General features: G+C 40.3%; 1 protein-coding gene across 1 annotated transcript in view; it reads right to left on the bottom strand.

The window, feature by feature from the left end:
• The window catches only part of NKAIN3 (sodium/potassium transporting ATPase interacting 3), a 534,829-nt gene that overhangs the window by 290,189 nt on the left and 218,525 nt on the right, over positions 1 to 26,115 (bottom strand). The window lies entirely within an intron of this gene.

Raw genomic sequence — 26,115 nt, 5'->3', positions numbered from 1 at the left:
CTTTACAGCAGTGGCAGCACCAAGGGTGAGGTGCTTTAGAACCCCAAGAACTTCTACTGGTTTCCTCTCCTAGCCAACATGAACAGAGAACTAGGTAAGTGGAGAAAAATCATATAGAATATAAACAAAGGTATCTTTTAAAAAAACTTTGCCGGTACACTCTAAGTAAAATGAGTGTATTTACTTGACAAATAGAACTTCAAAACAAATTCCTTATCTCTTCCTTCCAAGTAGATTGTTGTCCCTGGGCCCCAGTTATATAGAAATTCTGAAGCAGCCCCTGGACATACTAGCATTTTGTCTCCATTTGAAATGTGCCCTACCCAGAATTTATTCTAAAGTACAGGCATAAGGTAACGATTCATCTTTTCTTTCTCTTTCCCGAAATGCTGTAGTGCTTATTGCAAAACCCAGCTTTTGAGTATGTGCTGCCATGTATGCATGTTCTTGTTCCCGAATGAGATGGGCCCCCTTTCTGATGATTACTGCTGGCGTTTGGATCTTCTCTCTCCTGCTGGGAAGGCAGAACTCAGCGATGCTGAACTAAGTTCACAAATCACATTTCTTCCTCTGTGAGCATCGGGAATATTATTGGAATGTAGGCTGAGAATGGTTTGGACTGTATATAAAATGTATTTCAGTTTGGGAGAAATGAACGGAGGTTTATTGCCACTATTCCAATATCACTTAAGAGAATGTGAGCAAGTTACCTCTCTAAACTCTGCTTCATTTGTCAAAAGAATTTAATTCAGGAGACAAGAAAAAGTAGCGACTGTTTCAAGAGGGTTTTATAGGTTCTTCCAGAGACAGTTTCATGGTCACAGAACCTCTTCCTGCCATGTTTCTCCAGGCCTGGCCACATGTGCCCATGGATCCACCACTTAGAACGTCCAGGAAACACCCACTGCTGTTCTACTGGTCCCCTTACCCAATTTCTTCCAAGAATATGCTAACAGCAAAAGCAATTCAGTAAATCCAATTGATTAGGTTCCATAACAGGACATATATTAACATCACTGTTAAATTTATGCTCGACATGCTAAGTGTTTAATAACTGTTCTGTATGTTTATGCCTTAAATATATATATATATATATATATATATATATATATATATATATATATATATATATTTCAGATCTAGCAGGGAAAGCAACTGAGTCATGCTTCCCTTCTCTTCTTCAGTTAGAAACCTGGCACCATGGGTGTTTGCAGCCTTGCTTTCTGAAGGCGTTATAATGATAAATTGATTTTTAAATGAAATTTACTCTTAAAATGTCATAAACATTCTTTATCATGTTCCAAATGGCTCCACTTATAGGAATGCTCCCAAAATACTTAGGGACATTTTCTTGAAAATATTAATGCATGTCCAAGAGAACTTAATACACACACACACACACACACACATATATATATAGATAGATAGATAGAGAGAGAGAGAGAGGTAGATAGATATAGATTTACAGATTCATAGATATGTGTGCCTATACCTGTGTATACACATATGACATATGTCATATGACTTGTATATGACGGAAGCAGCACATACACTGTGACATATGTTACTAGTACTTCAATAAGATGAGCAGTAGTATAGATTTAACTCAGTGCTCATTTGTTAGCTCTATCAATTTTGGATGCAAAGAGGAATCACTCAGTGTTAACTGAATGGTGGTAATGACTCCATAAAGACAGTCTAATTCCAAGTATTATAAATAATGCTACTCGTAAACAAAGCATGCACACAATCAAATCAATTTGAATTTCAATATACAGCTGCAATGAGTGGAATGTTATTCGTCTAGCTGTGTTTCACAAGAAGCTGCTTATGAATACTTCCTTTGGGACCATTCTGTGGTACTTTCAGAAAATCAGAAAACATACAAAGAAAGAAACAACAAATGGAATGTTATTACATCTCTGCCAGGAAGAAAGAAGAATTTTCCTGACAGGGAGAGGCAGCCACGTGGAAGTAGAAAAATAGAGGTATCTGTTAGACCAGTGGTTCTCAAAGTGTGGTCCAGGAGCCCTAGCATCAACAAATGGAACTTCTTCTAACTTCTGCTAGAAATAGAAATGCCTGGGCCCCACCCCCTTCTTGGGTGGTGCCCAGCACCCTGTGGTGGCAAAAGCCCTCCAGGTAATCCTGACATATGCTAAAGTATGAACACTGCTGTGTTGGGCTACCAGTGATAAGAAACAGCTGATGACTTTTACAGTTCACATGTGAGACTCGTCCTATGTCAGTTTTAGGGGTTTGAAAAAAATACATTTAATTATGATCAAAGTGACATAATTTCCAACTACTAAATGAAGTGTGGGTTGGGGTGATTTCATAACTCAGCAATATCCACATTGTGAAAGAGAAGCTGCACTACAGAGTCCGGCCAGAGGGGGAGCTGGTCTACTTATCAGTGTTCCTGTTGGCTGGTCTTTCTTCAAAGGGGTCCGCTGTTCCATCCCACCCGGCCTGGGTCGCGCTGGCCTTCAAAGAAAGCAACTCCTCCCATACACGGTTGTTGTTTAGCTTGGAGCCGAGCTTCCTGAGCACACCCATTTGAACACACATATTGGAATCAGCCTACTACGGGGGAAGAGCTTTCATTTCATGACCATGGTGCTTAATAGAGCGGCAGATGCAAGGCAAGAAAGTCATCAGAGACTAAAGAGAGCCGCAGAAAACTCAGGAGCTGGGCCAAGCTCCACCCACCTTTCTCATTTTCATGAAGTTGCCGTGGCGATGATGATGCCCCCTGAGGGCACAGACCATCATTGCTGGGGGACCAGCAGGGCCCTCTGCGGACCCCTCACTCTCCAGAGCACTCCCGTTCTCAATTTCAATCTGCCGTCTTTCTTTCGTGTCTAAAACCTGGTAAATTTAGATGATATTACAGAATAACTGAATCACTTTGCTGTACAGCAGAAATTAACACAACGTTGTAAATCAACTGTATTTCAATAAAATAAATTTTAAAAAATCTAGGCATAATTACCATTCGTGGGAATATAATGTGAACTACCGATTTATACATATGGACTTTTTCTCTCTATATAAGTAATGATCAGGGTCTCAAAGAAAAGGGAAAACAATTTAAAAAGTTTAAGAAGCTCCAAAAAATCATCTATAAAGGAAAAAAGCTGTGGAGAGAAGGAGGAGATTTTACTGAGGTTTCAAAATGGAGAAACTCTGTCCCCCAAATGTAATTATGTTCCTCAGAGAATGATTTCCCCCATCCAAACATCCCAAAACACTTGTTTGGGAGGTGGAATCTGAAGATGACCATATAAGGGTCTCCCAGCTCAGGGGGCTAAGGTGACTCCAAGCTAAATGAGAAAATAGGAGAATTTATTTATTTATTTTTGGTGTCACCATACGGAATTCCAATCTAATTTTCCCAATTTGTTCCACTGCAGCTGGGCCATGCTATAACATACTCTCCCGAAGGTAACAGCTGTTAACAGTTCTAGTTATTACACGTAAAAATTCCATCTTTTTACATTTTTTTTCCCTTGAGATAATCACACTTTAACAGGGTATAAGTTACATTTTCTGTGGAGACTTTCCTGAACAAACTATAAATTGCAGCTCCCTTGCCAAACTCCTCTTTTATTTCTTATTTCTCTTCTCTTACGGCACATTTCATCACTCCAAAATTACATATTTTATGTTTTTATTTGAATTATTTTTTGTCTCCCCCACTAGCACGTCAGAGATTTTTGTTTGGTCAACTGTTGTATCCATAGTGCTTAGGACAGTGAGTGACACAGGGTAGACACTGAAAGATTTGCTGAAAGAATAAATAAATGAATATTCTAGGTGGTGATAATTCCTAGATCTAAATGCTGACTCAACTGTGCTAGAATGTAAAGCACTGAACACAATGGTGATATGGGATGTGAAGTAGGGGTTTTCATACACAGGCCCTCAAATCTCACTACCTCCATCAATTTGGACACTTTACCTAGAACGAGGAGACTCCAGAAACTGCTGGGGAGAGCTGCCACAGTCAGGCTACTCTAGGAAACTTCCTCGCAGAATGGAATTGAAAGGCAGAGCCAGACCACTAAGTGATTACAACCATACTGACTTCTAATTGGACTCACTACCAAAATATTTCCAATATGGTGTTCATCCAGAGATGCTGAAATGCTGACACAAACACACACACTACAAAGCTATGTATCATCACAAAACCAATGCAAAATGCTGAGCCTGCCTGCCAGGGATGCTAATTCTTCAAAAGATTAGCTTCCTAGCTCTATGAAAACATGGATAATTATAGCATGATGTTTATTATGCTGTAGCTAGCAAAGCACACATTCATTATAATGCAGTTTCCTCCCCTTGGGGCTTCAGTGCAAATATAGACGTTATACTTTGGAAAGGATCATGAAGGCACAGAGCCTCAGTCTGGGGGATTAAGCAGGGGATGCTTGGCAGAACTGACCGCAGCCTTGGCGTGGGTGAGTGGCTTTGTCTCTCTGCCAGGCCTTGATGTCACCTCCTGATGCCACGAGGCTGGACTTCCCCTTCAGCTAACAGTCATGATCAGTGTGATGACAAGGTATATGCGAGACGATCATCTCATTTCTCAAGGATGTTACTGACAAACAAGAGTTAATAGAGCCAGACTGAGCCGTGATCACAAAAGAAAGCATCAGATCAGGTGTGTTAACCAAAGAACAGATGCCAAAGATAGAAGAACGTGTCCACTGGGTCTCACAAGTAAATTCTAAATGACAGAGTGTTTCCCCAGACACGCGGAGGTGAGGTGTCTTCAGTCCCTGCTTCCTTACTGTCATCTGAGGGGACTGAGCAGTCATGAGACACTTGGCAGGATGCACAGCACGCAGGGCTGATCCGGACTTCCAGGAGGAAGCGTGATTTGTGCAGCTGAGAGCAGCTGTCCCACCAGGAACGTGGGCAGTGATGCACGTGCCCAGCCGTTCAGAATCTGGCTATTTCCCTTCAATCTGTCTGCTCCTCTCCAATCAGACCAGGCACCATGTGAGCAGGTGTTGGGAGAAAAACACCACCAGCTGGTCATTAACTTCAGACCATCTCTAGGTCAATGCATCTTAAACTACTTGGTGGGTCTTTGTATTCCTTTATTGTTTTACTCAGAAAAAAATGATACGCCACCTACTCTGCATCAGTGAGTGGGCTGGGGATGCAGGACGTCATGATCCCTGTCCTTGAAGAGCCCAGGACAGTTGGGAAAACTGACTTGTGATTTAAAAATATAAAAATAAAAGACCCAGTGGGCTGGGAGTGCAAGGAGGGAGCAATGAAGACTCTCTAAGTATGAAAGGAAATAACTTATGAAACATGGATAGAATTCATATGATGCTTTAAGGATAGATAGGTAAGGACCATCCCACGAGACATGTTAGGCAGATTTAGTAGAGTGTGGTGTGCTGAACAAGATAGAAAGAGATGGAAAGACAAAAGGCACCTAACATGCATAATCACCTAATGTGCGTGACGTACTAACGCGACAGGAGGAACCGTCAGGTATCTGGTGATCTGTGGGTGTGTTCGTTAGGGGTGCTTGTTATTGCATCCCACAGAGAGACCGCATGCTTTAGGCTCAGAAACTGTCTATCTCTGGCCCCCTGAGTCTGGTCCTCATAACTGCACCCTCAGTGAGGAAGGCTGATGTGGCAGACAGAAGATATGAATGGGACGCAAACCAGGATTCTTGAAGTGTGGTTCCTTATTGAAGTGAACAGACTTTTCTTAGGTGGTGAAGGACTGAATTTAAACAAAACTCAAAACCAGAAAATGGAGAGTTGAGAAAAAAGCAGAACGCAATACTGTTTGCATTTTCTTACACTTTAAGGGAGTTTATTTGCAGAGGAAAACAATTTTCTAAGTTGTTTTAATAATTAGTCTTTCTAATCCAAGAACCAACAGCAGCAGCATCAATGAAGAGCATCACGTTCTGCTCTGAATTCACATGGTCATCAGACATCTGCCAAGATACCAGCTCTTAAGGTCATAAGATAAAGACCTAACTTTAAAAGTTCCTTGAGTTTGGTTTGTGGTTGAGCTTAGACTCTCTGGCCTATTTAATGGAAGTCATGCAAGAAGTATATTTACTACAGAAACTTGTCCAAGAGTTTGGGACAGAGAGGTAGAAACAGAAAATGGTTCCAGCGTCTGAGTCACGTTGCAGGGTCACTTCCTGTCCAGGAGTAACCGACTCTCTTGAACTTGCCTAATCATTCCCTCCCCCCATTTCACTGTTCAGTTATTGTTCCATTTGTTTGCAATCCTAAGTTCTATGACTTTACTGTAAGCCATCTCAAACCTTTTTGAATGTGGTGAGTCAATGCATTTAATAAAGGCAAACTAGTCAGTGCAATGTCATCAGAGCAGGGCTACAGCCAAACCGAGTGAAATCTGGACTGGCTGGTGCTAGAACTTGTAGAAGAAGCTTCTAGCATCACTACCAAGATTGTGGGATTTGTTCACTTCATAGGAAAACATCAAGAGCTCAGCTTGACACTTCTGACTCCAGTGCTTGTTCTGTACGTGGGTTACAACTCTCATCAGCCCTCCAGCCTGTACTGAAAGTGTAAGAGGATGTGTCTACTCTATTCTCACAGTAGGAGGCAGAAAGGAGCAACGTGTCACTAAGATTTGTCTAGAGTAACTTGAAGTTCAACTACAGAAGGCGTTAGTGGGTTTTGGGTAATTTTTTTTTCCTTTTCAATTAAAGAAATTTCAAGGTTATCATGTAAGAATGCCACTCTCACTTGCATCCTGATTTGCCTTCTTGGATAGCAGAGAAAAAGGCTGAATTATAGGAAGAGGCCAAGAACCATATTCAACCCTAGGTATGCCCGTGGGAGTATGTTTAGTATGTGGACCTTACCTGCTGTGTATGATAAAGGAGAAGTAGTTTAGAACTTCTGGGCTAGCAGAATGAAAATGGGCCTTGCTATCAGACAGTCCTGTTTCTAATCCTGCCTCTGCCACTATGACTTCAGTCAAGTTACTTAGCTTCTCTGCACCTTGGTTTTCTTATCTGAAAATTGGGAAAATGGTAGCTACCATTTAGTGGGATAAAATGATATAAAGTGTAGGCACTCAATCTATGACTTATTTCCTCTTCATTCCTGAAGTGTTCTGAACAATTACTATACAAACTAGGAAGTTTTTGGTTGCAAATAACAGAAGAGCCAACTCAAACTGGGGTAGACCACATGGAATGTACTGGCCCCATAATTGAAAAATTATGTTGGCCAGGCTTCATGGATGTTGTTATGTATTGGCTCAGAGGGTCACCAGGAGCCTGTTATTTGGCACCTCTCAATTCTGCCTTCAACAGAGCCTAAGTGCCTTCCTATTACAAGATGGGTCCAGGAGGATGAGCTTCGGGAAGGAGAGAGAGAGAGAGAGATCACTACGTTAATGTCACTCAAATACGGATGTTACGCAGAGGGAGAGTGAAGGTATAGATTAGAGGCTGGGACGGGGGCAGCCAAAAGTCCACTACAGCAACCATAACGCTGGCATTATAGAGTCCTTATGGAAATCCTTTATGTTACATTTATTCTACAAAATATATACAAATAAATGTGTCCTATATAGAGACAGAGAAAGAGAGAGAGGAGATGAGAGGGAGTGGGGAGATATTAAGAGAGAGAGAAGATTTTAGTCTACAGAGAAGGGAGAGAAGCCATAGATCAGGGTCCACCCACTGTGACCCAGTCCCATCACCTCTTGGGCTGGAAGCTGGGGAGTCAAGGATAGTGTTTATCTTCTCTTTAGAATTCATCCAGTAGTTTTCTTCTTTCCATAAAATCACACAGATAGATACAACGGCCAAGAAAGAACAGATATATTTTCCCCACGCACGCACACACACACACTCCCTAACACCAAAAATCCCTTTATTGAATCCTTCATATTTCATATTGATATCATCAAGTCAAATCTCAGACCCACAAGAATCCCAAGGATTCATTATACTCTTGACATTTCTGGAGCAGTATTATACATAAAAACGCTTCTGATTAATGTTTATTATTGGATCCTGACTGGATTGGAGAAGTACACATACAAATACATTTTCTAAAACATTAGTTCTTAACCCGTCCCTAGCATTTACCAAAGAGCAAACATTCTTCACATCTGAAATAAAGGAAAGGAAACTGAGGGTCAGTGAATTAACTCCCAAATATATAGTAAATGATCTGCCAATTACAATAGATAGGGATTGTGTCTCCGGAAACTTCCAGAGCAGTCACAAACTCAAAAACTTTACCTTGCTGTTTCAAATGGGACGCTTCATCCCCATTATTATTTTGTAAAGATATAGTTTGGTCAAATGTGTGCATGGAGGAACATTATAAGGAAAGGTTTTATGAAATTCTCTACTATAGTTAGGGACAAATGCTCTAGTAATTGTTGTCTGTTGTATTACATAACGACTCCTCTGAAGACGCTATGGGATTCCTTGGTGGAGACTGTATTTCTTGACATCTGGCTTTATTTTATCCTCCATACTCTGTAAATTTCTAACTGTTGATATTTTCCTCTTTGCTTTCACCAGTGGAAGCTGTGGAAGCTACAACCACACAACCACACCTGTGATCCGCCATTGGCTACACTGCAAAACAAAATGGCAGAATAAACTTGTGCTTGGCACGTTTTTCTTTTCCTACTCATGTCCTCTCTCCAACCAAATATTCCAACAAATTTATTTCATGTAGTGTTAATATTAGTATTTTCAGGAGATGCCTCAAATCCCTTTGGATGAAGTGAAAGAATAAACAAGTGAATGAAACAAAGAAAAAGTGAGTAAATAAATCTTTCCCAACAGCTTTGAGTACAATCTCAATCTGAAGCTCTGATCTTGCTTTTTAAACTACCTTCTGGACATTTTCCAGTTAAATGACCTACAACTGACTCAAAAATCTAAAATAAAACCCATCATTTTCCTCACAAAAAAGTCTCCTCCTTCTGATATCCCATCAATATGTGTTATTGATTATTTTTATGATATAAATAATTATGCATATTATAATTAATGGTAGGATGTTGGGAAAGGGGATTCCACCTCCATAATCTCCTTACAACATCACCTATAAAATACTATTATTTAATATAGAAATTGGATTTTTTCCTTAGTCTCATTTCAAATATGGATAATAGATTGTTTAGCATGCATTTTAAGTGTCTAGATGTGATATGGACCCTATGCTCCGTGCTAGGAATACAAAATCAGATGGACACAATCCCTGCCCCCTAAGAAACTTAAGCAATCTGGGCATCACCTTGGACTCTTTCATTCCCTCACCCTACATATTTCGTCACCAAATGTAATCGAGTCTTCTTCTGCACTGTCCTGTGGGACCCTTCTTCTATTCTTGCACAACCATCATTGCTTATAGTTCTTTCATCTTATTTTTAGACCACTGTGATTTCTTCCTCACTCATTTCTCTAAATCTTAGCCCCCAGTCCTGTCATCTTTCTTTCTGCCCACTACTCCCAGGTTAATAGTCTCCAAATACCTCTTGGCCATCTCTCTCCTGCTTCAGGTAGCTCTACTTCCCCATCTTAAGGTACAGCCTTCTACAAGCACCAGTTCAACTCTCCTGCTCCCACAGCAGCCTCTGCCACGCTCCATCACTTCCATTTCCCAGCACGACCGCATCTCCTGCTTCAGAGAGAAGGAGAAGCCTCAGATTCCTGTCACCCCCACCTTCCCCCAGCCCACCCCGTGCAGGATGCCTACTTCTCTCATCTACCCATCCTTCATCCCTTCCTCTCAACTGGGAGTAAAATGTGCTCATTGATTCTTCCTGAATCCCAAGTCAGCATAGATAATATGTGCTTTGGCAAAGTCTACTTTGGCAGCCCTGACAGATAGAAGGAATAACGCTGCTAGATTCCTATTTGAGAAAGGAACAGAGAAGACTGGTAAATATGATCACTGTGGTCACACCTACAGTAGGAGCGTGTTTACTGTGGGAAACTAGCTTCTGCGAGTAATGTACGGTGAAAACATTTAGACCTGACCTAACTTAAATAGAGAGATTTACTTAAAGAGTCTTGAAACCACTCACTCGGGTCAAGTTTAGAGGTAAAATCAATGTAATTAAATTTTCGATGGAGAAAATATGGGCTGGAAGATACATTAGATTAACTATAACTTTCAATTATTTATACGGTCAAAGATGGAGGGACTCTTCCAATGAAACTTTTGATATAAATCCCTCTGATTAGCACCAAATCCCATCCGAAAGAGGAGCAAGAAGCAGGTGTACAGAACAGAAGAGAAAGAGGCAATTACCCCCATGGAATGCCTTGGCAGGTTTACCAGGAACAAGGGCTCCTTCCCATGTTGTCCTTTTCCTCTAGTTACGAAATTGCTTCTTCTTCTACTGCCGCCTCCTCCTCCCACTACTCAATATTTGTTTCCCTTGAAATGTCAATCTTGAAAAGGTTACAATTCACTCTTAAGTATGCATCCCTGAGTAAGCATTTGAAAAAAATGCAATCAGATCTCATTAAGGGGTTCGGGGACAGAATTCTTGGTACACAACTCCCCACGCAAGCTAATGTCAGTGTAGCTGAGGGCGCGCAGCAGGAATTACACAGCTGTTGCTAATCGAAGAAATTTACATAGAATCATTTACCCTTTGAGGGTCTCTCCACACCCCCCCACCCCACCACAGTAGCCTCTGTAAAGGATGAAGTGACAGAGCAATAGATGGTTCTATGTGGGCTCTCTCTGACAGGCTCTTCGGTAAAATCAATCCTTACGTGCAATGAATACATCTTTAATACAACCATTTACATCACCAAACAAATGCAGCTATTAAACCAGAGTATCTCAGCAATTCTCTGGAGGCCTGTATTCATTTCATAAAATCTGAAGCTATACTCAGGAATGAGAGTAAACAAGTAACCTGCACGGGATGGACAGAGTACTCCTAAGAATGAAGAGTGAAAAAATAGCACAACTGTTCAGTTTAAAACCTTTGCAAAGAAAGCAAAACAAATTTGAAAAGTTCTGGATAGCTACCTTAGAAGGATGGGGGATGTGCCTGGAGATGTCCAACAAATGAAGAATGCCATGGGGGTTAATTGATGTCAGTAGTGCAAGGCTGAGAAAGCCCCTCATTGTGGATGGAAGATGAATAATTTGTTCCTTTCAGGGCTATTTTCTGAATGACCTGTGTTGATTCCCAATCAGCAGACAGAATTAGTTAGCACTGCCCACGTGTCCCTTCAGGGCCTGCTGATTTTTCAATCCACTGCCATTTGGTTGAATTATTCCCTAAATGAATCAATCACTAATTCATAATCAGATCCAATGACAGCATAAATCTCTGTAGTGGAAACTTTGGAAATGACAACGTGAGTCTTAAGACAAATCAGAGCCATAGCATGATTGTTTGTCTTAAAACCAGTTGAATCTTGGCTTAAAATCTTGGTCAAGATACATCAGCTAGAGTTTTGAGAAGTTTGGTGTGATGAACCGAATACTTCTTTTGTTCATTTATCCTTGTTTTTCATATACATACACAGTGACTATTCTAGTGTAGTAGGATCTATCAATGTCATTGACATAAAACATCTTGTCCTCATTTCTATGTTATAGAGAATATTATATGAAAGCAACTATTGTTACTTTAAGGCCAGATCACTATCCTTGAGGACCAAAGCCATACAGGAGAAATTCCTTGTGGCTATGCTAAGACTCTATAAAATAATGGACTATAAAATAGTAAGGCTAGCCAAGCCAGCTGGATTTCTAACCCATCCTCCTCTCTGTGAGGCTTGGAGAAGTCTCGGTCTCTGAAGTAATGTTATTGGCATCACATTGCTTCTTTGAATTCTGGCCCCACTGCACACTCCAGTACAGCTGACCATACAAGAACGTGTGTGAAACAAAGTACTATGGATGTATTACTTCCTTACCCTCTACCGATGTGCCGAACCCTGGGGTGCCTTTGTCATAACCCAGAGATCTCATGGGAAGGCTGTGACAACCAGGGTGTGAGCCTTTCCATTTCCCTTTCCCTGGATCAGGAAAATATCTCCCCATCCTAAACATTTTAATTTCTGGTATGCAACAGTCAATACCAGTGTGTTATTTAATTACTCTCTCTCACAAGTTTGCCTAGCTGTTCCCTTCTCGCTGCACTGCCTTACTTTCTATCTGTTTCGGTGAGTCTAATGGATACTGAGGAATGCGGTCAATACTGAGAAGCGTGGTCACTGTGTTGTTGGGATCAAAGGGCCAGTGGTCCCCAGCCCTCTCTCACCAAACACAGTATGGAGATGAATACAGGTCTCATGTCTGAATATGATTAGATCTTACCGCTGAACAAATCCTAGACCACTGCCTTTCTGGGCTCTTTGCTTCCTATTCACTCTCAGCCCCACGAGGGGATGAGGGTAGCCATGCAACTTGAATGTCATTGCCACCACTGCTTCCTAACAATTGTCTGATCCAGGGAACACATGCCTAATCTCAACCAAAACATGGAGAGCTTCTCGTCCTACATTCAAAATGTTTTACCAGCAATTATGGCACATAAGAATTCAGACTTCCCCGGACCAAGAAATAAAATGATTTAGGGAAAACCTTAACTAAAATCTTACCTAGGAATAAAGATTTTGATGACATCAGCTCGAGATGTTTTCCGGTTTCTAGAATCCTTTTTTCTTGAATGGACAACCCCTAAGGACTCTGCGTTAATGAGTCTTCTGAGATAAATTAGAACTGATATTGTGGAGAATCGGAGGCTGCAATCCAGGTCTCGATCCTATCTGCTCTTTCTGTCAATCATTCAGCTACACTGCCAGCAATTAAAGCAACTCAAGATGACTTGCAAGTGAGGTCAAGGGGCTTGCTCTCTGCATTTCATTCAACATGGACGCGTCCTTGGCCTCAGCCGTCTTCTACAGACCGTTTAAAGGGGATGTACATATGCCTCTCAGAGACACACATGAGACTTACTGCCCATTTACCGTAATCACACTTATGGCCATAGAAGGACTCCTCCACGACTCCAGAACTTTCCTGCTTTCATAGCTAAGCACTGGCTCAGTGATTCACACACTCCCAGGCAAGAAAAAAAAAGTTAGAAAATTCTACAGAACCAGTTACATAATCACTAAGATTAATCGTTCTTCCAAAAACAACATTTAAAAACAGCTGGCGTGTGGCCTCTCTACCCACCGGTTATCTCAGAATCACGGAATCAGAGCAGGAAGAAACCTTGAGAGAACAATCCCTCGGTCCTTAAGGAAGACTGTGGCTAAATCATCCCAGACAGAAGTACATTTGCCCTAATTTTAATGAGCTCCAGGGACAGACCTCTTACAACTTTCTGCTCTGAATAGAGAGAAATCTTTTCTTACAGCTAAACAATCTCTTCCTTTAGAGCTGAAATCTATTCATGGTGTCTGGCTATTGTTTGAGATGGAGAAGGACCTCTCCAACGATTTTTATATCACGCTCTCTTTCCACACAAATGGAAAGAGGTTCCTTCCTTGAGGACTCTATTTTCCCAAAACCTTAAAAATATTAAAATACTTTTGAGACATTCACTTGCTTCTCAAAGTTTTCTCTATTTCTTCTTAGCCCTTAAGTCCAGACTTAGATATTATTTTCCAGTAAAGTCTAACCAGATCTGAATAAAATAACAAGTCTCTGTGTTGCCTAGAATGTTTGCCCCTAGTCACATGTGTACTTGAAATGTGGCGAGTGTGACTGAGAAACAGAATTTTTAATTTTATTTAATTGTACTCGATTTAAATTTAGATCTAAAGACTGGTATTGGCTACAGTGTTTGGAAGACTTGACATATGTGTGGGACAACTTGGGTTTGTGAATCTCCTTTTTCAAATGTAAATTTTTTGACATAAATAACATTCAAGTATTGCTGATGAAAATTTAGCACCTGCTTCGAGATATCTTTCAGTGTATAATAAATACACAGAGGACTGGGGAGACTTTAAAAGAATTTAAGTATCTCATTAATATTTTTATATTAATTACATGTTGAAAGTATAATATTTTCTATATACTGGATGCTATGGACTGAATATTTGTGTCCCCTCCCAAAAATTTTTATACGTTGAAGCCCTAATCTCCAGTGTGATGGTATTTGGAGGAAGGGTCTTTGAAAGGTAATTAGGTCATGAGTGTGGAGCTCTCGCCATGACCCAACCTGGCTCAGACTTCCAGCCTTCAGAGCTATGAGAAATAAATGTTGTTAAGCCAACCAGTCTGTGGTATTTTGTTATGGCAACCAGAGCTGACTGAGACACTGGGTTAAATAAAATATATTATCAAAATTAATTTTACCTTTCTTTTTTCTTTTACTGTTTTTTAACCTAACCGATCACAATCCTGAAAATAATCCCTTAACAAGAGTTCTATCTCTTATTATATTTCCTCTCATAAGCTTCATCAATCTGCAGGATTAAAAGGTTGAGAGAGGAGGGACTTCTTGGTGGCGCAGTGGTTAAGAATCTGCCTGTCAATGCAGGGGACACGGGCTCGAGCCCTGGCCAGGAAGATCCCACATGCCGCGGAGCAACTAAGCCCATGCACCACGACTACTGAGCCTGTGCTCTAGAGCCCGCGAGCCACAACTACTGAGCCCATATGCCACAACCACTGAAGCCCACACGCCTAGAGCCCGTGCTCCGCGACAAGAGAAGCCACCGCTCGCCACAACTAGAGAAAGCCTGCGCACAAGACACGAAGACCCAACGCAGCCATAAATAAATAAATAAATAAATTTTAAAAAAAAAAAGGTTGAGAGAGGAAAGGAAGGAAGTCAGAAGGGCAGGACTTTAGATGTTGTGCCACAAAGTCATGAACAGAAGCAGCCAAAGGAAGAGGATTTAAGGTTGTCTCCATGGTCTCAGCGCTCCAGCTAGCTACAAATCTAAGGACATCTAATGTACACAAACAAGTTCGTTTGAAGGTTTTTTGGTTTTGTTAGTCTTGTTTCAGATTTTGCATATGATAGATGTGAAGTAGGAATCTGCAAAAATGGGGGAAAAGCTGACAACAGAGTGTTACACATCCTCAGTCGTCTGGCTGGTCTGGGAAAGTCTTGGATGGCTTGGGTGCAGAGCACTGGGCTGGGTTACATGTGGTGGGATGTGTGTGTACAGGACGGGGCTGGAGCCAAACACCAAAGTCACAGAGGGAAGAGGTCCTGGCAATTTGAAAATTTAGGAAGCTATTTTGAATGCAACTGGCTATGAAAATATTAGCAGTATTATGACTTGGAAACGATTTTTTAAAGTATTACCTCATGGATTAGAGCTGAGAAAGGTCCCATCACCAGACCCAGCTCTGTCCAGGAAGAGAGATGACCGACCATGCAGAGATACACACAGATGGTGAATTTTGAGGGATCGGTGTTCACTTCTATCACCTTGTGTTAAAAGCTGCTTTTTATTTCATCTTGGAACCCCTTTCGGGTGTCTTTTAATGATACCAAAAGAACATGCTCTGTGTGTACCCACTGTGATTGTAGGCATTAATATTGTACATGTTCTCATGGATTCTGATCTTCCAAGAAAGTAAAATGTGTAATGATCAGCGGCTTTTCTTTGATGTGATGTGTATTCATGACAGTATCATTTTAAGAGGCAGAAAAGTGAATCTGGCCTGTTCTTACAAAGAAACTCCCAGGAGGATGAAAGCAGAAGACATGAGATTTCTGCTTGCAGATCTTTTAATGAACCATCCTAAGAATTTTAGCAAGTCACCTTTCCCCTCCAACTCTTCCTTGACATTTTGAATACTAACTTTTGTTATTTCATTCATTCATTCATTCATTCATTCATTCATTTATTTATTTATGGCTGCGTTGGGTCTTCGTTGCGGTGCGTGGGCTTCTCATCGTGGTGGCTTCGCTTGTCGCGGAGCATGGGCTCCAGGCGCGCGGGCACACGGGCTCAGTAGTTGTGGTGCACGGGCTTAGTTGCTGAGCGGCATGTGGGATCTTCTGGGACCAGGGATCGAACCCATGTCCCCTATATTGGCAGGCAGATTCTTAACCACTGAGCCACCAGGGAAGTCTCATTACATTTGTTTTTAATATGCTAACACTGCCAGGAATTTCATCTCACTAATATTAGAGGTTCCCTGAAGGCAGGGACTGTGTCCTCAACTTCTCTTGTGTTTCCCAAGTCCTGGTACAAAGCTCTATATGAAATATTATGGAGTGTTTTTGTTGTTGTTTTTTTTACCTTTAGGAAAAATATGTCCACCTTACACATTGTTAAAGCTGTTAAATATTAGAACTTGCATGTTAAAATGAGTTTGAGAGATTTCCAAGTAAATCCCTTCATGGTAGAACAGACAAAGCTGGGACCCAGGCATTAACATCATTTCTAAATCCTGTAGCTAGTTAGCAGAAAACTGCAGCTAGAATCCAAGTCACAAAAAGATTTGCTTCTTTATGCTGTTTTAGCAACAGTAGAGATAATTTAGGTGGACATTTAAGAGGAACTCAAATACACAGACAAAAATATTTTGAAGTCTCTCCTTTTAACTTTAAAGAGCCGTGTTTTAAAAAGTAATTTTTTACTGTGTTTTAAGAAAAACAATTTTAAATCTTTTGATTACTAATGTTCTTGATGCCAAAAGTTATATAAAACCAAATACTTAATACACAATGAAATCGTATATCTTTAATACCCAGCATCACTTAGAGAGCAACTACTGTGTGCCAGAAACTGTGCTAAAAACTTCACATGCATTATCTCATTTAATCCTCCAACATCCCAGGAGGAAGGCATTAATGTTACTGATACTTCGCAAGGAGGAAGCTGATACACAGAGACATTACCTAAAGAGTGCAAAGTCCACAGTCACCTGTTTCAATGATGAAATCAACTGGGCACCTGCAGGTGCTGAATTATACTTGAGTCTTCATGTCTGCTCCCACAGTCAACTCATGTAGCTGAATATGACCAGTGAGGTGAACTCATGCTGTGATTTCCATGCCATTTTACATGGAAGATAGAGATATTAATATAGATATAGGTATAGATGTAGACATGGATATATTTCTCCTAGATAGTTCTCCTGTGTAATGAAATTCTGAAAAGCAAACATTAAAAATAGACCCATTGTAAACAAACTGTTGACCATAGGAGAACTTAAAATCCATTTCAGGAGAACTTAAAATCCATGACCCCGAGAGAACAGAGTGTATACAACACAACAGAGTGTATACAACACCGTGTATTCAACAGTTGATGAGTAGAAATTAAATGTATCACTTTTACCCAAAGTTTCTGATTACTGATGAAATACAGTCATACATCATTCTCTTCCCCTCCAGTTTCAGTGAAAAGCTGTGAGTTCCAGATTATGTGGCTACAGAAAGGTGAAGACTCAGCTTGTCGGTATCACTTCACAACTGTCCGCAGAACAACTGTCCCAGAGAATTGCTTAGACCTGCAGCTGACTTTGCTTAATAAGAAATAAACCTTCAGCATCTGGGGATATTTGTTAGTATGATGCATCTCAGACTATTCTTAATTAATACTCATGGCAGTTTCTGAAAGTAAGTTTGTTAGAATAACAACTGTCCTTGTGATGGAGCATTACCTTATTTTATGCTGAAGATAGAAGAATGTTACTGCCGCAATCTAAAAGTCATGACTGACCTCTGCAATCACAGGAAAGAAATGGCTACAATAATTCACTCATCTATTCAATCAATATTTTTGTACTAATTTTGAAAAAAAACTCACAAATAATTTTAGCATTAAAATAGAACTTAATGATGGATTAGATGGGATGGTGAAAAAGAAGATAGTATTGGAAGGAAATCAGTAGAGGATTTATGACGAAATGTCTGGATGGAGCTGAAAGTGGTACCAAGCAATAAAATGCAGGAGACTGAAGGGGAAGGCATTTGGGGTGTGAGATGGAGATCAAATTCTCAGTTGGGTAGACATGAAATTTTATATAAAAGAGACTTCCAAAATGGAAATGTAAAATTGGCAGCTTGGTACACATTTGCAGCTGATTCTCAAAAGAAAGATTTGGACTACAGATACAGATTTATAATAGCAATAAAATTATTCCGTATCTAGGAATTCAGTGAACCAAGAACCCATAAGATTTGTACAGAGTATAATTTTAAAACTCGGTTAGAGGACATCAACCGCATGTAAATAAAAAAAGAAATATACTTTGTTAATCGATGGATGTTTTCACATTTTAAAAATCTTTATTTTTCTCAAGTGTATCTGTAAGTGTGACACAATGCCAAATTGGCAGAAAAAGCTTTTTGAGAATCTTGGAAAACTTACTTAAAAGTAATGTGAAGTGTAGGCTGTTTTGACAAAAAAGGCAAAAACAAGGGTCTTACTTTATCATACATGAAGACACATTTCAAAGTAATAAGCAGAGGTATGATACTGCTACAAGATAGAGAACCCTGAAAATACTGCACAATTATGTTAACTTGAAATATGATCATGCTGGCACCAGTAATTAATTGTGAAAAGGTAGATTGTTTAGCAGAAGATATTGGGGAAAAAATTGCATACCAATTAAAGAAAAAACCCTCCGAATCCTAACCTTATACCACACAGAAAGCAGATCAAGATGAGTTAGAAAGGTGATTTTGATTAGAAATGGATGGTGGAGGGTGGAACTATAATTTAATTTAAGAATGTATAGAACATTTTGAGACTCACAAATGTACAAACTATATTTCAAAAAAACTGAAGGACATTCAACAGAGGGTACCTTAGACAAAGTTGACAGATACATCATAGACTGGGAAAGATTTACAGGATCTAAAATAAGCAAGGGGCAATATCTTAAAAATATAAGGAAACTCCTACAAATCAAGAAGAAGAAAGGCAACCCCAAAGAAAATGCAAGCAAATGACATAAATAGGTGATTCATAGTAAAATCCAAAGAGCTAACAGATATAAGAAGAACCGTTCAACCTCATTAGCAATCTAATAAATGCAAATTAAAACAAGATATGACTTCTCTTCCATTGGATTGACAAAAATTTGAAAGTCCAAATAATATCAAGTGTCGGTGAAGATGTGGGGAAACAGAAGACCATGAGGAGTTTTGGTGAGAGTATAAATTAATATGACTTTTCTGGAAAGCAATATGACAGCATTTGGTGCAATTGATTATTTGTGTAACCTGTGATTACATCTACCCCTGGATGGATAGATAGATATACATTTATGTGTATATACATTATGCATATATACATTATGTGTATATATACATTATGTATATATACACATACATATATCTTGACAGAAGGGAATATGCATAAGAATACTCAGCATAGTATTATTTTGGCATGGAAGAGATACGGGCAATTTAGGAGAGGGGAAGTAAAATATGCAAGGTTTATGCTATGGAACTTAGAAAATTATTAGAGGTACATATAGCACTGGCATAGATTTTAAAAAATCTGTTGAACAGAAAAAAAAATGTTAAGAATCAGAATGACCCTTTGGCACGGTTTTGTTTTCTTTAAACTTAGCATGATTTTGTTTTCTTGAAAACATGCACAGATAAAAACAATATTGCAATGGTATATTCATATTCAAGGATCCAATTTAAGGATACTCTATGTAAAAAGAAAGTAAGCTACTATTATTAGTAAGTCAGTGAACCGGCATGTAATTCAAATTATACTTAACCCAGTGGAGCAGACCCAACTCACTACACAAACACAATTTCTGATGAAATATAGAGAAACCTATGTGTAGCGTTAGCTATATTCCAATAGGGAAATTTGGTTTAGGAAAGCAATACTTGAAAATCAGAATACAGAAATACAAATGGATGTTGTAGTGTTGCATCAGGGTCATAACTATTCTCATGCCTTGCCCCTAGAAAATCTGAGTGGAAGGTCTGATGGTGAGCATCAGCTGATGTGACAGAATGCAGCTTTGCAAATGCGTTGCCTGAACTTGCATCACATTTCATTGTAGTAAACAGCATTAGTAATTCTTTTCCTAGCAAAATAGGAGGCATCTCTTTATCATAATGCATTACTACTATTTATACACGTGAGGCTAGGCAGGGCTTCTGTCTTCTAGGAATGTAAATGCTTTGACAAGAGAAGATTATTTTTCCCAATAACTGTGTTCCAAAGGAAATGTACATGATGCTAACTGAGCTAATTCAGTTTCTTTCAACATTTTATATTATTTTTTTTCAAAAATGGACTTATGATGCCAGTAGGAAAGCAAATACTGTTATAAACTCTTTTACTTAGTGTGTTTCCCATACACCCTGCTGCCATATTTTTTTGGTGTGGTTAAATTTATTTGTTTCTAAATACTTGTTGAGAAGCTCGTTATTTGTCACTTGCTGGTAATGTACCATCTGTTCAGAGAAAATGAAAAACATGATAAATAAAAGTTTTTCTGATCGGAAAGGGAAGCCAAGATGAGGCTGAAACTGAGGATTTACCTGAGCTTAAAAACACGGTTACATAAATACACACCCCAGGTGAGAGGCATGGTTTTATTTGTAGCAGCAGCTCAGATGCAAACAGTATGACTAACACTCAGTTTGTTCACTGCACATGAAGGAGATTTCCCAGCATCAGTCACTGTGGTGTGGACACTGCCCTTTAGGACCTGTGGCTATGGGAGTCCTGCAAAGTGCCTATTCCCCCAATGCAGCTTCTAGATGAAAGGATGAGCAAGTATAAGATTGGAATTTGAGATCAAGGGAGGCGATTTGGAGGATTAAAAAGCAGAAACGAGTATCAACCTGAAACAGAACTGACTATAAAGCTGAAAAAGAAGTCAGAAGGATCTAAAAACCCCAAATCCTTTAAAACCAGGGAAAACATGGTCACATATTTGAAGGGGTCCTGTTTCTTTGGTCTGATCACAGGAGGCAGAAATGAGAACATGTTTCCAGGTTTTGTTAAATATTTAAGAGAGAAGATTGGGTAAAAGAAATGAGCTAAGAGCATTAGTGAGAAGAGCTGGTTGGGAGTATTGGGGTTAGCTGGCTAGGGCAATAGACTCCTTCCAAACCTAAAATCTCCTATTGATAGCTCCAAATTCATCAGCCTGATAGTCACAATAGTTCATTCATTAAATCAATCATCTATCAATCGTTTTAGTAACTTTCATACGTAAGAACGCTTCAAGGTACTGGGATAGCGCATCAAATCAAGATTGCCTCAGTTCTCCAGAATTTCATGGTATAAAATAGAAAGTCGATTCACCCATTCATTTTTGCTAAGAGAATTATACCTACTGAGCATTACACCTTTGCCAGGCACCGTGCAAGACATGGGGAATATAAGCACGAGCAAAAGACACCCAAGTGATACATTCACAGAGATGACTATTTAGACGGGGAAAGAGATATTAATTAAAGAATCATAAAAACAGTTCCCTGGTCATAAACAAAGATAAGCACCATGAATGAGAGGGACAGGCGCTCTTGAAGACATGGACCTGAATATTAAGAAAGGTTTCCCCAGGGTTGTGGTTCTCGAGCTGTGATCAGACAGATGAATAGAAGTTAGTTCGGTGGAGATTGAGAAGATAACATTCCAAGCAAAGGAAAGAAAAGTTTTAAAGATTCTGTGAAGGGAGAGGATGGCCTGGACCTTTTGAATAAATGAAAGAAGGCCAGTGGGATTTGGATAGAGAGAGTAAGAGGGAGGCAAACGTGCATCAAGGTTGGAGAGGGTCCCGTTGCAGGTCTTCGTATGAAGTGTAAGGACCTTTGTCTATCTCCTGAGAATAACAGGAAAGCTTTGAAAAGCTTTAAAGCAGAGAACAGGCACCATTCTATTTTTGTCTGGAAAAGATCATTTCACTTCAGCGTAAAGCACCGTTTGGAGAGCCCACAGGATACAAGGAGATTAAAAAGAAGACTTCTCCAGTGATCTGGGTGGGAGCCAAGAGCGGCCTGGGGTGGGCAGGTTACAGTGGCCTTGGAGAGACATAGGAAATCATTGGTCACTGAATCAATGACTAAATATAGTGAAATAAGCACTAGAAAAGGTGAATTGAGCAAACTGGGAGCCCAGAGGAGTGACAGGAATTAGACTGCAAGACAGCATCATGAAAGAAATGCCTCTTCCATGAAGTGACGAGTGAAGAGTTATGCGTTGACCCAAAGCAAGGGGAGGATGTGGCATTTCAGGGCTTGCAGAAAGCAAAAGGGGAGACACAGAGGCCGAGGTGGGTGTGGCGAGCCAGACCAAAGGTGGAAAGAACACTCAAAAGTTTGTGCTGGAGGTTTTCGAGCAGTACGTATAAACCTGGCAAGTTTACGTGGGTTCCATCAGGGGAGGTGAGACAAGGAAAGAAACTGGACCATTTATCTGGGAAACGGGGGCGGAGGGGGGTTGGCGTACCAGCAAATTACATTGACGAGAAGCAGCCATTGTTGTAGAAGGAAAACACTGGAGAAGGGGTGACATGGAGAAGGAAGGTGAGTCAACAGAGTCAAACGCCAAGAAGAGGTCAAGTGGGAAGACTAAAAACTGACTATGGAATTTGGCAACACGAGGTTAGTCCATAAAATGGCGCCCACACATTATCCAAACTTTTCTCTCACTATGCTGCTAAAATCCAACTTTTAGGCCATTTCCTCTCTCCTCCTCTTCCTCATTCTTTTTCTTTTTATTCCTCTCTGTTTCCTCCTCCTCTTCTTGCTTCTTGTTAATAAGCCTTGTTTTTGTAAGGGGTTCAATCGCAAATGGTCTAAGACAATCACAGCAAATCCATTTGTCTTTCCAGTGATTGATCGAGATGGGAGGTGTCAAGGCAAAGTGGCAAAAAGAGCCAAAGTCCTGAGGATGATGGCGTGAAAGAAGAGAAGACCAGGTCCTTGAGGACACAGCTGGACCTGAGCAAATCTTAGGACCAACCACCTCCAGGTTCTCATAGAATAAACCCCGGATGTCTGAAAGCATTTCTAACAGACATAATAGCTAACCGTTGTTTCTTATACAAACTCCATTTTGTGTCCATTTCCCCCTTTATTCAGTTTGGCTCCTCTTGCAAGAGATCCTTTAAAATCTTCATATATTCCAAATCAACCCAAATTTCAAGGCCCTATTAAGTATCACTTTCCATCACATGGTTTTCTCTCTTCTTCCCAGTCGTAAGGAATTACTTCTCTCTTCCCATCCCTCAACCATCTATTTCTTTTCCTATAAATCTCTTTGACCATTTACATGATAGGTATTTATGTACTTGTCCTATGTCCCTTGCTGGACCTTAATTTGCTCAAGGGCAAGATCCATGTCCAAATTAATTTCATTTCCCAACATCTGATACATCGTTTTGTCCAGAGAAGGTCCTTAGAAGTGACTTAATAAAATATCTTGAGTTTCAATATGAATGAAGCTGGTAATAGAGATATATGGATAATGTAATATTTAGGAGAGTTATGATAAGAAAGAAAATTCCTAGTAGAATAATCAAAGTCCGAGGAGAGAGTTAATAGCAATTTCAGACACAGCTTCACGGCAAATGGCCTATTACTGGAATTGTGGACCCGTATCTCATGGCAATGTAGTTGAGATCTTACACTTCTGGCACCTGGATGCTTATGGTGCTTAGAGAGAAGAATGCAACCACTGCTGCATTTCACTAATAGCCCAGAGATCAGGAATACCAACCCCAAGGCTGTTTTTGTTAAGCCAGGGATGTTATGGAGCACAGACATAAGTGAAAGTGACAGACAAAGGATGTAAAGAACAAGGGCCACAGATCTCACTGGATGGGACCCTTCTCCTAGACAGATGGCACGGTGGGCGGTCAGAGTTATTCTGAGACAGTGAAACAGGGTCTGAGGTACAAACTATAAAGTGAGGTGAAGGATAAGAAGAGATGCATCTCTAAATGCTTTTCTCAGCCTTTGACAAAGCTTTTCTTGACAAAACCCCGCTGCACTCCCCTCCCCTGTTTTCCTTTGATCAGTGCTCTATCATTCGTGCTGATACTGCACTCATTTTAGCAAAGTCCTTCAGTTGTCCTTCCCTTGTGCTGGGTATTTTTGCTCCTCCCCAAGGCTCTAAGCTAGACCCTATAAAGAAAGCCATCTCCCTCCTAAAGACAGTACAGAACTGTGCATTCCTGGAGGGAACCGTGCATGATTGTGGAGAGAAGAAGTGAATGAATTCCCCAAAATCCCTTCTTTAAAAACCTATCGAATTGTGCAGAGGCACAAAGGGGCATTGGAGTCCTGATGACGGTAATGTCCTCTTTCCCTTTCTGGGTGTTTGTGACATTAGTGTGGTTACTTTGTGAAAATTCATTTCATGATACACTTAACGATCAGTATATATTTCTGAATGTACATTATACTTCAGAGCCACAGCCCAGCGTGCCAGTGTATGGGGCAAAAGGAAACCAGTGGCCGTGCCTCGGCTTGGAGGAGCTAGAAAGCAAAGGAAGAATCCAAAAGTGATGTCCGAGGTGGAGGGAGGAGGGGCAAAAGAGGGTCAAAAGTAAAGGACTGAAAACTGAGCTTGGCCTGGAATGATTCAGCTTTATTATCTGTAAGGATGACCTTCTTCCTTGTGCTTTCTCTTTGCATTGTGGGAAGGCCTCACTGCTCTCTAATCAAAATCTCGCCACATTTTCAAGACCTGCTTTCTCCCTGGCCCAGTGCACAACTTTCAATGATCATGTAGGGAAAGAGGCATAAAAGGAATTATTTCCTAGAAACAATACTGTATCACCTTCCCTATAGAGGCCCCATCACTACATTATGACAGATGTCTGTTTTAGCTGAGTTTGAAAAACAACACAACAACATGTGTTTCAGCACTTATACTGTGGAGAGAAAACATGGCTCTTTTGGGCACCAATGATGCACCGGCAGGATCTCCCCAAAGGTCACCAGATACACTCTCAGCCCCCATCTCTTTCTACGTGTCCTTTCGGCACGCCCTCCTCTCTCGCTGGCCCTTGCAGTGGGCAGCTGGGTACAGGCATGTTTACCTTTACAGACCCCACATGGAACAGCTGAATCATTTGTTACAACTGGGGGGATGTGGAAGCAGGTTTGTAACAGAAAGGAAGAGAGAGTCACGTTAATACTTTCTCCTCCATCCATCCTGGGACACCGTTTTTAAAAAAGAGACAAAGAAGGAAAGAAATGATGGCAACTTTGTAATTCTCAACCAGTGGCATATAATGTTAACACTTCTGGGAAGGTGATGGCTTCAGTAGAAAGCCTTGTAAGGACCTGGGAGTGGGCATCAGGCGGACAACGGCGGTAGGAGAGACTATTCTGACAGGCATGTCAGCCATTTCTACCTGATTCACATTAGGTTGACTGGGAAGAATATCCTCAAACAACTCTTGGCTAGACGAAAAAAAGTGAAACATGATTCTCTTAGTGAATAAGTATTTATTGAGTGTCTACTGCGTGCAGAACTAGATAGTTGCCGAGGTACTGATTACATTGGTTTCTGATAAATCCCAGCGAGTAACTCATAATCCACAAGCAGCATTTTATGCTTTTGTTCACATTCCAGACTCAGATCAGAAATCCTCATCCATCTGGTTGTATCCACAATATCCAAGATTGTTTCAATTTTGTAAAGTGAAGCCGACAAACACATAATAGAAATATTTTTTCTAACTGCTCACACACTTTGGAAAACAATTGGAAATTATTCACACAGTGCAAAATTATCTTTATTCAGAAGATCACATGAAGCAGCGTGTTCACAATCAGAAACATTTTACATTCGCAATAAACACCAGTCATTTATGCAAGAGCTTCCCTGGGTTGGTAGATATTTTTATTGCTTCATTTTGCTTCCGTCAAAGAAATGGAATAGATGCTTTTAAGCTATTATCAATTCCACATCAGGTGAAGAGAAGGGAAATGCAAAGCATTAGAAAGAGGTCGGGGAGGAGGAGAGGGACCTCCAATGTCCCCTATAAAGGAAACAGATTCAGACATGGTCACCCCAGACACCCTCTTTAATTTCTAATTTTATAAAGCAGAAAAAAATATGTATGTCCTAAGTCACACACGCACACATATCCCTACACAATTACCCGTGGATTCTAAGGAAATGCAGCTTTATTTATTTTTTTAGGGAAAGGG

The sequence above is a fragment of the Eubalaena glacialis genome, chromosome 17 (assembly GCF_028564815.1).
Source record: "Eubalaena glacialis isolate mEubGla1 chromosome 17, mEubGla1.1.hap2.+ XY, whole genome shotgun sequence".
Classification (NCBI taxonomy): domain Eukaryota; kingdom Metazoa; phylum Chordata; class Mammalia; order Artiodactyla; family Balaenidae; genus Eubalaena; species Eubalaena glacialis.
The sequence above is the reverse complement of the archived record's forward strand: the minus strand, read 5'-3'. Positions and strand labels throughout refer to the sequence as shown.